The sequence below is a fragment of the Chrysemys picta genome, chromosome 20 (assembly GCF_011386835.1).
Source record: "Chrysemys picta bellii isolate R12L10 chromosome 20, ASM1138683v2, whole genome shotgun sequence".
NCBI classification, from domain to species: Eukaryota; Metazoa; Chordata; order Testudines; family Emydidae; genus Chrysemys; species Chrysemys picta.
In genome coordinates this window covers 551327-563547 of record NC_088810.1, presented here as the reverse complement: position 1 = coordinate 563547, position 12221 = coordinate 551327, and the positions used below count along the sequence as shown (strand labels likewise).

General features: G+C 58.5%; 1 protein-coding gene and 1 long non-coding RNA gene across 2 annotated transcripts in view; one reads left to right on the top strand and one right to left on the bottom strand.

Annotated features, from left to right (window-relative positions):
- Positions 1-12221, bottom strand: part of LOC101946241 (hemicentin-2-like) — a 94020-nt gene that overhangs the window by 27972 nt on the left and 53827 nt on the right. The gene's annotated exons all lie outside the window — the stretch shown is intronic.
- Positions 1-12221, top strand: part of LOC135976725 (uncharacterized) — a 29732-nt gene that overhangs the window by 11776 nt on the left and 5735 nt on the right. The window lies entirely within an intron of this gene.

Here is a 12221-nt window from a genome sequence, read left to right as displayed (position 1 = left end):
CCCCTTCGCTTTGGAGGAAGGAACCTGTGGGGGGGGGGGGAGGGGAAGGGTCTTCTCCCCCCTTGCCCCGTGGGGTGCCAGGTCCCTGGGTCTCTGCGTGGGGCTGGTTCCGCCTGCTAGATCTGAGGGAGGGAGTTCAGTGAGGGGGTGTATAGCTGTGTCCCCCCCCAGTGCTCTGGGACAGAGACACAAACAGCTGATCCCTGCTAATCTCCCCATGCAAAGTAGAAGCTGGGGTGAACAATGGGGCTACTATGGGGTCCCCGGGGCTTTGGGGCGCAGCCTCGGATGGAACCAGCCTGGGGAGGGAAGTGTCAGAGTCCCCTCCTGCTACCCCAGCCCTGGGGTCCCCCCACCCAGCTCTGCCGGTGCCCCTCAGTCCTGACCCGCAGCCCCTCGGCTTTCATTGACACGGGTCTCCTATTGGAGGCCTTTGTGTCCCGGACACCTGGGTCCTACGTTCTCCCCTCTGACCTGCCAGGAGAATCCCCGTCCAAGGGCCGCCTGGTCTGTGGGGGATTCGCCCCATCGCCCGTCGCTGCTGCGGGACCCGCTGGGACAGCAGAGACGCCTGGTTCCCAGCTGGGGGCAAAGGGCAGAGACGGGGGAAGTGGTGGGGGGGGGGGGGAGCGGAGCTGGCACGAAGCACCTCCCTTGCCCGGACCAGCACAGGGATGGGGCAGGGCGTGCGGCCCCTTTGGCACCATGCCCCCCCTTCCCGAGAGCCCTGCCTGCCCCCGGGGGGAAGGGGACTCACCCGCCCCTCCCCCTGCTCCACCCAGACACCGGGAGGGGGGGCGGTGTAGCAATCCGGTCGCTGCAGCCTCAGGGGAACTCCAGACGGACTCTATAGCGAACTCCAGCCCCCCCCACACTGCTCCTTCAAGGGGAGTCGGGCCCTGGCAGATGCGGGGGGGGGGGTGTTGCACGGGGAAGAAATCGTCCCCTGGGGGGCTGGGGCATGGAAGAGGACAGGGCCCCTCAGCCTCCAGGAATCCTCCCCCCCAGATATCGCCCCCTAGTGGAGGTTGTGTGGAGGGGGGGCTCATCCCTGGAGGCCGCCCATGGGAAGTGTGGGGGGGGCAGATAGACAGACCCTCTGTTAGGGTATGGGGGGGCACAGGGGGACCCCTGTGTGTCGGGGGGGCAGAGCCCAGACTGACGGGAACCTGGGACATTGCTGGGAGCCAAAGCTCCCCCCTCCCCGCAGGATGGGCCGGGGCTGGGAGGGGACAGGGGGGGAACAGGACACACAGGGTGAAGCCCCCGGACACAGACACCCAGAGCTGGGCTGGGCAGCCTGATCCTGCCACCCCTGTGGGGCCACATGTGTCCACTCCCCCCCTCCCCCACACAGATCAGGGCCCGTCCCATCCAGCAGGGGGCGCAGGGACACACGTGGGGACCGGGGGGGGGGTCCCACTAGCTGCATCCGGCGGTTCCCGGCGTGGCTGAGCGTTACCCCGGGATGTCGGGGAGTCGCCGGCCCGTTGTGGCTGCCCCCGGGGTCGTGGGGCCAAGCAGGGGCTGGGGGGGGCTGTCGGGCTCCATCCGCGCTCGCTGAGCGGTGCCAGCCGCAGGCCAGGGGCTGCAGGGCCAGGCCGGCTCCCCGCCCCTCCCGGGGCTCTGTGGGTCGGGGCGATGGGGAGCTGGGTTCCGTGGCCAGGTGGAGGCAGGAGCTCAGGACAGAGGAGGCTGGGGGAGAAATAAGGGAGACTGATACAAACTGATGCCCCTCACTCCCGACCTGCAGCCCCCTGCTACCTCCAGCCCTGGGCTCCCCTACTCCCGACCCACAGCCCCCTGCTATCCCCAGGCCTGGGCTCTCCCCCCAGCTCTGCCAGTGACCCTCACTCCGAACCCACAGCCCCCTGCTACCTCCAGCCCTGGGCTCCCCTACTCCCGACCCACAGCCCCCTGCTATCCCCAGCCCTGGGCTCCCCCCCCAGCTCTGCCAGTGCCCATCACGCCGGACCTGCAGCCCCCTGCTAGCCCAGCCCTGCCCGCCCCCCACCAGCTCAGCCAGTGCCCCTGGGTATGTCTACACTACGGGATTAATCCAAATTTATATAATTCGAATTTTGGAAACAGATTGTATAAAGTCGAGTGCATGCGTCCACACTAAGCACATTAATTCGGTGGTGTGCGTCCATGTACTGGGGCTAGCGTCCATTTCCGGAGCGTTGCACTGTGGGTAGCTATCCCATAGCTATCCCATATTTCCCGCAGTCTCCTCCGCCCATTGGAATTCTGGGTTGAGATCCCAATGCCTGATGGGGCCATAAACATTGTCGCGGGTGGTTCTGGGTACATCATCCCCCCTCTCCAGGGAAACAATGGCAGACAACCATTTCGCGCCTTTTTCCTGGGTGAACACTGCAGACTCCATACCACGGCAAGCATGGAGCCCGCTCAGCTCAAGACAGCAGTCATGAACATTGTAAACACCTCGCGCGTTATCGTGCAGTTTATGCTGAACCAGAACCTGCAAAACCAGGCGGTGAGGAGCAGGCTACGGCAGCGTGGCGAGGAGAGTGATGAGGACATGGACATGGAATTCTATCGAACCACGGTACCCGGTGCTTTGGAGATCATGCTGTTAATGGGGCAGGTTATAGCCATGGAACGCCGATTCTGGGCCCGGGAAACAAGCACAGACTGGTGGGACCGCATAGTGTTGCAGGTGTGGGACGATTACCAGTGGCTGCGAAACTTTCGCATGCGTAAGGGCACTTTCATGGAACTTTGTGACTTGCTTTCCCCTGTCCTGAAGCACCAGAATACCAAGATAAGAGCAGCCCTCACAGTTGAGAAGCGCGTGGCGATAGCCCTGTGGAAGCTTGCAACGCCAGACAGCTACCGGTCAGTCGGGAATCAATTTGGAGTGGGCAAATCTACTGTGGGGGCTGCTGTCATCCAAGTAGCCAAAGCAATCACTGAGATGCTGCTACGAAAGGTAGTGACTCTGGGAAATGTGCAGGTCATAGTGGATGGCTTTGCTGCAATGGGATTCCCTAACTGTGGTGGAGCGATAGATGGAACCCATATCCCTATCTTGGCACCGGAGCACCAGGGTACCCAGTACATAAACCGCAAGGGGTACTTTTCAATGGTGCTGCAAGCACTTGTGGATCACAGGGGACGTTTCACCAACATCAACGTGGGCTGGACGAGAAGGGTTCATGACGCTTGCGTCTTCAGGAACACTAATCTGTTTAAAGGGCTGCAGCAAGGGACTTACTTCCCAGACCAGAAAATAACCGTTGGGGATGTTGAAATGCCAATAGTTATCCTTGGGGACCCAGCCTACCCCTTAATGCCATGGCTCATGAAGCCATACACAGGCAGCCTGGACAGGAGTCAGGAGCTGTTCAACTACAGGCTGAGCAAGTGCAGAATGGTGGTAGAATGTGCATTTGGACATTTAAAAGGTTGCTGGCGATCGCTACTGACTCGCTCTGACCTCAGCCAAAGAAATCTCCCCATTGTTATTTCTGCTTGCTGTGTGCTCCACAATCTCTGTGAGAGTAAGGGGGAGACCTTTTTGGCAGGGTGGGAGGCTGAGGCAAATCGTCTGGCTGCCGATTACGCGCAGCCAGACACCAGGGTGATTAGAAGATCACACCAGGAAGCGCTGTGCATCAGAGAAGCTTTGAAAACCAGTTTCATGACTGGCCAGGCTACAGTGTGTAGCTGATGAGATTATCCCCGCCTCGGAATCCACGGTCAGAGGTGGGGTAGTGGTGGCAGCCCCCCCTAGAACTGCATGCAGCTCGGCGTAGAAGCGGCATGTCCGCGGCTCTGACCCGGAGTGACCGTTTGCCTCCTTTGTTTTCTGGTAAGCTTGTCTGAGCTCCTTGGCTTTCTCGCGGCACTGATATGAGTCCCTATTGTGGCCTCTCTCCATCATGCCCTTGGAGATTTTTTCAAAAGTTTTGGCATTTCGTCTTTTCGAACGAAGTTCTGCTAGCACTGAATCCTCTCCCCATATAGCGATCAGATCCAGTACCTCCTGTACGGTCCATGCTGGTGCTGTTTTTCGATTATCGACCTGCATGGTTATCTGTGCTGATGAGCTCTCTGTGGTCACCTGTGCTCTCCTGTGCTGGGCAAACAGGAAATGAAATTCAAATGTTCGCGGGGCTTTTCCTGTCTGCCTGGCCAGTGCATCCGAGTTCAGATTGCTGTCCAGAGCGGTCACAATGGTGCACTGTGGGATAGCTCCTGGAGGCCAATACCATCGAATTGTGGCCACACTAACCCTAATTCGAAATGACAATATCGATTTTGGCGCTACTCCGCTCGTTGGGGAGGAGTACAGAAATTGATTTTAAGAGCCCTTTATTTCGAAATAAATGGCTTCGTTGTGGACGGGTGCAGGGTTAATTCGATTTAACGCTGCTAAATTCGAATTAAACTCATAGTGTAGACCAGGCCCCTCACTTCTGACCCACAGCCCCCTGCTAGCCCAGCCCCCTGCTAGCCCAGCCCTGCCCCCCCGCACATGTCAGGACCAGCCCCTCCCACCTGCTGACCATTGTGGGGCCATTCCTGGGGGACGCAGTTCTGCCCCATGTCCTGTCCCTGGCAGGCGGGTGGATCCCTGGTGCCCGGCAGGGCGTGAAGGGGGTTATGCTGGGACCCAGAGCCTGGCGTGACTGGGCTTCTCCTGGGGGGGGGGGGGGGGGTGAGTCAGGGGCAGGGATTGACTGGTCAAGGGGCCCCCACCCTCCCTGTGAAGATCCCTGCCCCCATGTGGTCAGACAGGGCACGGCCAGGAGGAAAGTCGGACTCACTGAAAAGAGAAGCAGCCGAGGGCGAGAGACAGGGCACGTGGGGAACAGGAACCAGCAGAAACAGGCAACAGACCCCCCCCAGCCTGACACAGATCCCCGCCCAGCCAGACACAGACCCCCCCCCCCCCCAGCCGGACACAGACCCCCCCCCCCAGCCGGACACAGACCCCCCCCCCAGCCTGACACAGACCCCCCCCAGCTGGACAGACAAGCTGGGGTCACAAAGCCCAAACCAGCGCTGCCTGTCGGATCCAAACACCCACTAAACCCGTCTCCTGGGGCACCGTAACCAGACACGGCTCCCTGGGCTCAACCCAGCCCGGCCCCCCCTGCAGCAAAGGGCAAAGCCCAAAGGGTCCCAGCCAAGGGGTGCAAATCAGGCCTGGCCCAGCGGGGCCGCCCCCCGGCTCACCAGGAGGGGGGCAGAGAGCTCCCTCCCGGGGCAGCCCCTGTCCGGCTGAGCCCTGCAGGGGGCTGGGCCGCGCTTCACCAGCAGGGGGCAGCAGCGAGTGCCCAGCCGGGCTCTGGGCCAGACACACCGGGGTTTGGGTTACCAGGCGTCCGGTCGGCACTGGTGACCCGGCCATTACAAGGCTGGTCGGCGGCCACGGGGCCCGGGGCTAAGGCAGGTTCCCTGCATGTTTTGGTTCCGCGCGGCTCCGGAAAGCGACCAGCCTGTCTGGCTCCCAGGCGCTGCTCCCACCCCCAGCGCCAGCCTGGCCACGCCTCTGCCGAGGAGCCGGAGGGACACGCCGGCCGCTTCCAGGAGCGCACACAGGCACAGTCTGAAGGGGAGCATTTAAACCACGCTGGCATTGCCACCCATCAGCTGTGCAAGGGGCTCTATTTCTGCCAGGGGTTAGTGACATTTCTGCTTGTTTACTGGAGGTGCAGGAAGAGGTGGTGGGACCTGGCCAAAAGGAACCAGTGAAGCTGTTCATTTCCAGCAAGGGATGAGGGATAGATCCGTGTATATGCGCGCGGGACTCACCCCTGCGGCGCCTCCTGCTGGTGTCCAGGGAATTAGCTCGTTTCCAGCCTTGGAGCGCCCTCTGCAGGCCGGTGTCCCACTGACGCTGGGCCCCTGCCTCCCTCCCCGGACTCCGGTGCCCTGTTATCTGGGGTGCTGCCCCCTGGCAGTGACCCCTCACTATTGGGGTCTCCCCTCCCCAGGGAACCCCCACCCCATCCCCACCTCGCCTCACTCATAGGCTACTGCCAGTCACAACTCGCCCCCACGCCCTGGGGCAGACTGCAGGGTCAGCCACTCCTCACAGGCAAGGGGGGTCTGGACCTGCTGCCTCGGCCTGTCCTTGGGCTGCCCCCGGCAACCCCAGTCCCTGTTTGCCCTTAGACTCGGCCGCAGCCTGGGGGGTTCCAGGCCGGAGCTCCCCAGCTCCCTTGGCCTTCCCCAGCCCTGCCCCACTCCAGGTCCCTTCTCTAGCTCCTGCAGCCAGGCCCGTCTCTCTCCACCGCTACAGGAGACTGTGTGTCTGCCCCTGGCTTTATAGGGCCAGCTGGGGCTGTTTGGGGCATGGCCCAGCTGTGCTGCCTCCCCCAGTCAGCCCAGCCCAAGGCTCCCAGCCCCCGCCAAGGGCCAGCTTTTAACCCCTTCAGGCCGGGAGCGGGTGACCACCCCACTACAGTACAGCCCCGGAGTGAACATCAGAGGATCTGTTTCTTCTCTCCGCTGAAAGAAATGCAGCTCTTGCCTTTCCAGAGGTGACTGACTTCAGAAATAAAGTCAGAGGTGGAGCGATGCCTGTCCGGGACGCAGGAGAGCGTCTTCTGATTCTAGTTTGGGGGAAAGGAGAGCGACCACAAATACACATCCAGCTTCAGCATCAGGGCCCTGGAGTCAGCAGAACATCACTGACTCGGACGGACGGGGGAGGCACATTGGGGTTACGAAACTGTCTGGAGGGCCGGGTAGGGAAGGCTGTGCCCCCCCAAACAGCCTGGGCCCTGCCCCCCATCTGCTCCCTCCCACTTCCCGCCCCCTGACTGCCCCCCTCAGAACCCCCCAACCCATCCAACTCCCCCTGCTCCTTGTCCCCTGACCACCCCCTCCCAGCATCCCTGCCCCTAACCGCTCCCCCTGGCTCCCCACCCTTTATCCAACCCCCCTGCTCCCAGTCCCCTGACTGCCCCCCTCAGAACCTCCGACCCGTCCAACTCCCCTGGTCCTTGTCCCCGACCGCCCCCTCCCAGGACCCCCACCCCTAACCACCCCCCTGCCCTTAACCTCCCCCCCCTTACCATGCCCAGTCCTTAGGGCCATTTAGAAACAGACAATAACAAATGATAGAAAGTGAACTCTGCCCAGACCCACCGCACTGCCCCGCGGGCTGCAGGGCTGGAGCAGCCCCCACGCTGCACTCCTGGCCCTGGCCCCCGTGTGCAGCGGCCCAGGGGCAGGAGCCTTCTGGCGTGGCAGGGGGCTCAGAGCTGAGCCCCCCTGTCTCCCTCCATCCCTTGCCAGCCTCCCTTTGCCCGCCCGCCTGGTGCACGGGTGCCGGAGCTGACTCACCAGCTCCAGGATCCAGGCACCGCCGCCGCTGCCATCCCCTCCCTCCCAGGCTTGCACCGCCATGCAGCTGCAAACCTGGGAGGGAGGAGGAATGCCGCGTGGTTGGGGAAGAGGCGGGGCCAGGGCGGGGATTTGGGGAGGGAGCCAATGGGGGAAGGGGGAGCGGAGCCGGGGCAGGGGTGGGGCAAGAGTCCCTCTGGGAGGGCAAAGTTTCTTGTTTGTCCAGTGTCCCGACCAATGTTTGGTCGGGACGTGGGACAAAGAAGCAAATATTGGGACAGTCCTGATAGAATTGGGACATCTGGTCACTCTATAGTTCTCCCCACTTGTTTCCTTCATTTTCTTTCTCCTTTCTGGGGCTATTTCTAGCCAATCTTTTCTTTTTGCTCCATTTACTTCCTGCAACAGGGTGGACGAGGCCAGAGGGCCCGTGTGGGAGGCCTTAGGGTGATAGAAAATAAGGATTGGAAGGGACCTCAGGAGGTATCTAGTCCAACCCCTGCTCAAAGGGGGTCTAAGCCCCAGGCAGATTTTTGCCCCAAATCTCTACATGGTCCCCCCCAGGGATTGGGCTCACAACCCTTGCTTTAGGAGGCTGATACTTAAACCACTGAACTATCCCAGGTGCTGCCACACCCAGCCCATGCAAGGAGCAGTGGAGCTAAGTCCTCCAAGCAGCCTAGCGAGACTGTGCAGGAAGCGACCAATCAGGGAAAGGCTGCAGAAAGCAGCCAATCAGGGCTCAGGAGGGCCCTATAAGAGGAGCTGCAGCAGCAGCTCCCAGTACTTCTGTTAGTCTCAAAGGTGCCACAGGACCCTCTGTTGCTTTTTACAGATTCAGACTAACACGGCTACCCCTCTGATACTTGCAGCAGCACAGTCACTCAGTCTCTTGCTGGAGCTAGAGGAGAGGAGAGGGGCTCTTGGCTGGCCCAGGGCAATGGCAGCACCCTGGACAGCTCAGGGTGGATGGTGAGGGTGAGTTCCCGGCTGGTTGCTGGGCCTGGACGTAGACGAGCCCGGTGGTGAGGGTGACGTGCTGGCGAAGGCTGGGGCTGTGGGGAAGTGGCCCTGGGAAGTAGCCGTGGTGTGTGGCTGCTATTCTTAGGCTCCCTGGACTGGGACCTGGAGTAGTGGGTGGGCCTGGGTCCCTTCCCCTCCCATAGGCCACTGGGGAAGTGGGCTGACGGTTGACATGTGATCCACCCCCAGAAGGGGAACTGAATGGCTAAGAGGCCCAGCTGGGGCCAGAAGAGACCCAGTGGGTGAAGATGATTGTCTCCAGGGAGGGAGAACTTTCTGGCCTGATACTATTTGAAGGCTGCAGACACACTTGTCCAGGGGGTGCTCATGAGAGATGGGAGCCACCCTGTCATATGTCCCTTTCCCTTGCTGTTCTCTGGCTGCCTCCCCTCCTGGCCCAAAGCTTCCCAATCTCCCGCCCTGCTCCCTGGCTGTTTCTAATCGGCTCCAGGTGCCAACAAAGAAGCAAAGTCAGATTCAGATACTGAATGAAGGAGTCTTCTAAAAACCCCTGTAGAAAAGGGAGACTGACAAGCTCCCCCATCAGGTGAAATTCCCCATGGTGCAGAGAGCTGGGCCAAGGCCTGTGCCCCAGGTAAACGTGCAAAGCAGGGTTTAGCTCACCACTGTTGAGGCACAAGCTCAGAGTTGTGCACTCCACTGTAATGCAGAGCGGCGGCATTTCCCCTGGGTCACCCCCATAAGACCCTCCTGCAGTAAAAACCCGGGCTTCCTACCCCTTCCGAGGAAGCCGTGTGACTGTTCCCAGCTGTGATGGGGAAGGAGACCAGGGTAACGTTCTGGCCCCACTGACTCAATGGGAACTTTGCCATTGACTCCCGTAGTGCTGGGAGCTCACCCGTAGCCCTGCTGATCGCAGGTCAGACAGAAGCATGGACACGCCTCTCAGTTCAATGCACACGGGGGGTGTTCGTTAACCGAGAGATGCTCGGCTGTCGGAACGACCTGCAGCTGCGAACACTGGCAGAGTCTGACTGTGGGACTGGATGGGGGGTCAGCCGGGAACACACGACTGCGGGTGCTTGGAGAGAGCAGCTGTGGGGGCAGATGGAGGGAGGTTGAGTTGGGTGCGTCTCTAGGGGCTCGGTAGCATGGTGGGAGGCAGGAAGGGAGTGAAGGATTAGGCATTACCAGAGGGTTCGTGTCCTTTAGCAGAAGGAATGACAAGTGGACACCAGACGAGGATTTACTTGTCAAGGGACCTGTGTTGAGGATCTGAGCACTGAGTTGACGTGTGCTTGGCGCTCTAAGGGTGAAACGATAAATCTGACCACACCGGTAACAGCAGGTGCTGCTGTTCCTGGCCAGGTGCTGGGGCAAAACTGCTCCACCAAGAGACCACCCAGGTGGTAGCTGCTGGTACTGTGCCCCCCGCCCCCCAATGCAGCTGCCAGGTGGGCTATTGTCTAATCCTATCACGTGCGGCAGAGACGGGGCCGATAATCGCCGGGTTCTATGTAGTGTTTTACTCGGGTTGAATCTGTGTCTCACACTGGGGAGAAATGAAGCCGTGTTACATTATGCAAATGCCAGATGTGCAGTGGTTGCTCACAGCCCCAGAGACAGGTCTCCTCTTCAATTGAGACCCGATCGAAAGCCCATCATTGGGAGCCCCTCCCCTGACTTTAACGGACACTGGACTGAGTGCCAGATGTTTTATTTGACTAGGTTAGATCATGTCCAAATCCCACTGCCATTGTCCTGCCTGCTGGGTAATGTTCTCTGCACAGGCCCATAAGGTTCCCAGGCAGACAATACCCATTCGTCTCCCAGTTGTTTGTGTCCCCAAATCCCCATTGTCTTCCTGCCCGGGTTCTCCCTTCCCTGTAACGTTCCCGTTGGCTATAGATGTTGTACTTAAAGTACTGCACAGGATCTTTTCAGGGGGAATAAGACAAAACGCCACATTTATTAGTAATACATGTATTCATTAACACTGTATCATATGCATATAATATATTACACTTACACTCACACACACACACAAACACACTCCGTCTTGTTGTTACCAATTAGTTGCTCCCCTTAACTTCACTGGCCAGGTGAGTTAGATGGGGGAGGGGTGGAGCCGGGCTTCTGCCGATCCGGATCGATGCTCCCATGTTGACAAGACGAGACCCGGGGTCCTCTGTGAGACACCTCACTTTTATAGCAGCTTTCCTCTTATGCAAATCTATACCAGATTCAAACTGTGTCTGTGTCCATTGGTCCTTTGTGCTGCTTTCTTTTGAGTGTTGTCCCAATGCTGCAAAGAGGGTGTTTCCAAAAGAAGGTGCTTGCTTCTAACCCCCGAGGCCCTCGGTATGTCTGCTTGTCTTTAATGAGTCCACTTGACACGTTTTATTGTCCTTGGGTCTGGCTCCCAACCCCTCTCCAACAGTTGAGGCTGTCTGGAGGTGCTGCCTTCCATGCCTTGCTCATCCACACCTCATTCATTCAACAGGGCAATTGATTAAGAGGGGGGGGGGGTAGAGCTCTTGTTCTACTCCTAGCAAAAATTTTTTTTTCTTCTATCTTATTCTATCCTTAGGGGCTATAATATTATACCAAGGGCAATGCAAAGTTTCTAAATGAGGCTTTGATACAAAGTCCCATGAAAACAGAGGTCACACGTGGGTAGACCCACCACAAGGTTATATAAAGAGGCACAATGTAAAGTCATATGAAAATTATCAGAGATTTATCTACATAGACAAGGCGTTCTACATTGGACAGCAGCTTGACCTCAATGTTGCAGCAGGACCCCCTGTGGAGAGTTGGCTGGATGTGACGAGTGAGCTCTCCTATGAGTGGAAGGCAGCAAAAAACCCACCAACAACCCCTCAGCTGTAGATAACAGATGACCCCGAATGTGAAAAGTAGGGCATGTTCCTGTCGCGCCGAGTAACCACCAATCTTCTCAGAGGCTGCTGGTGGTGGGAGAGGTCTGGGACCTGTGTCAGACCCAGCTCACCCCACGGCTGGAAGGAAAAGCCGTGCTGAAGAGCACCTTACTGCTCACGGAGTGGCAGAGGCTGTACTGAAGACGGCATCAGATCAGTGTCTGGTGACGTAACCCCGTGGAAAAGAAGGTCCTGAATTTGGGGGAGTTTGGTACGGAGGTGGGCCTGTGACGAAGTGGTGGGTGACAGCCTCAAACAGACAGGAAAAGAGATTTTGGGTTTCTAGAGCTTGGTGAACTCATGGGGAAATGGGACAACAAGTGGGTGTAGATGTGTCGCGGAGTGTGGGGGAGTCAGGGCCCTGCACCCCTCTTCCTGGGATTCACTGCGACTCTCAACCAGCCAGTAAAGCAGAAGGTTTATTTAAGGACAGGAACACAGTCTCAAGCAGAGCATGTAGGTGTCGGGGACTTTTTAACCCAGACGGCAAGGTTCGTTGTCTGACCGCAGAGAGACAGGCAACACTAGCAAGGTCCAATACAAGCTCTTTATTGAAGAGTGCACACAACAATAGAGAGCGGCCCGTCTCCAGAGAGAACCAGCCCCGATTACAATAACTAGTGAGGTTATATAGACAGTTCCGTCGCGTCATAGTTAAAACAACCCAATCCCCCCCTTTACTAGTTAAAAGCTTCTAATATTCATGCATATCTATCTTCTTTGACACTACAAACAGTTCATGATGCTTCAGCAGCTTCTTATCAGCTTTTTCGTCATGCACTAGAAACTAAGAGAAAGTAGGGAGTTAAGAACAGAAACAGGGAGTGGAGGCTGCAAGTCTCCATATGTCCAAACAAACCGTTCCTAGTACATTTGGTACAAGAATACGGCCCCCCCCCCCCCCGCTTATCTTATTCTTTGTAGCCCAAGCAAGCATGTCCTCATGTTTCACAGAGAGACAGGAATGGC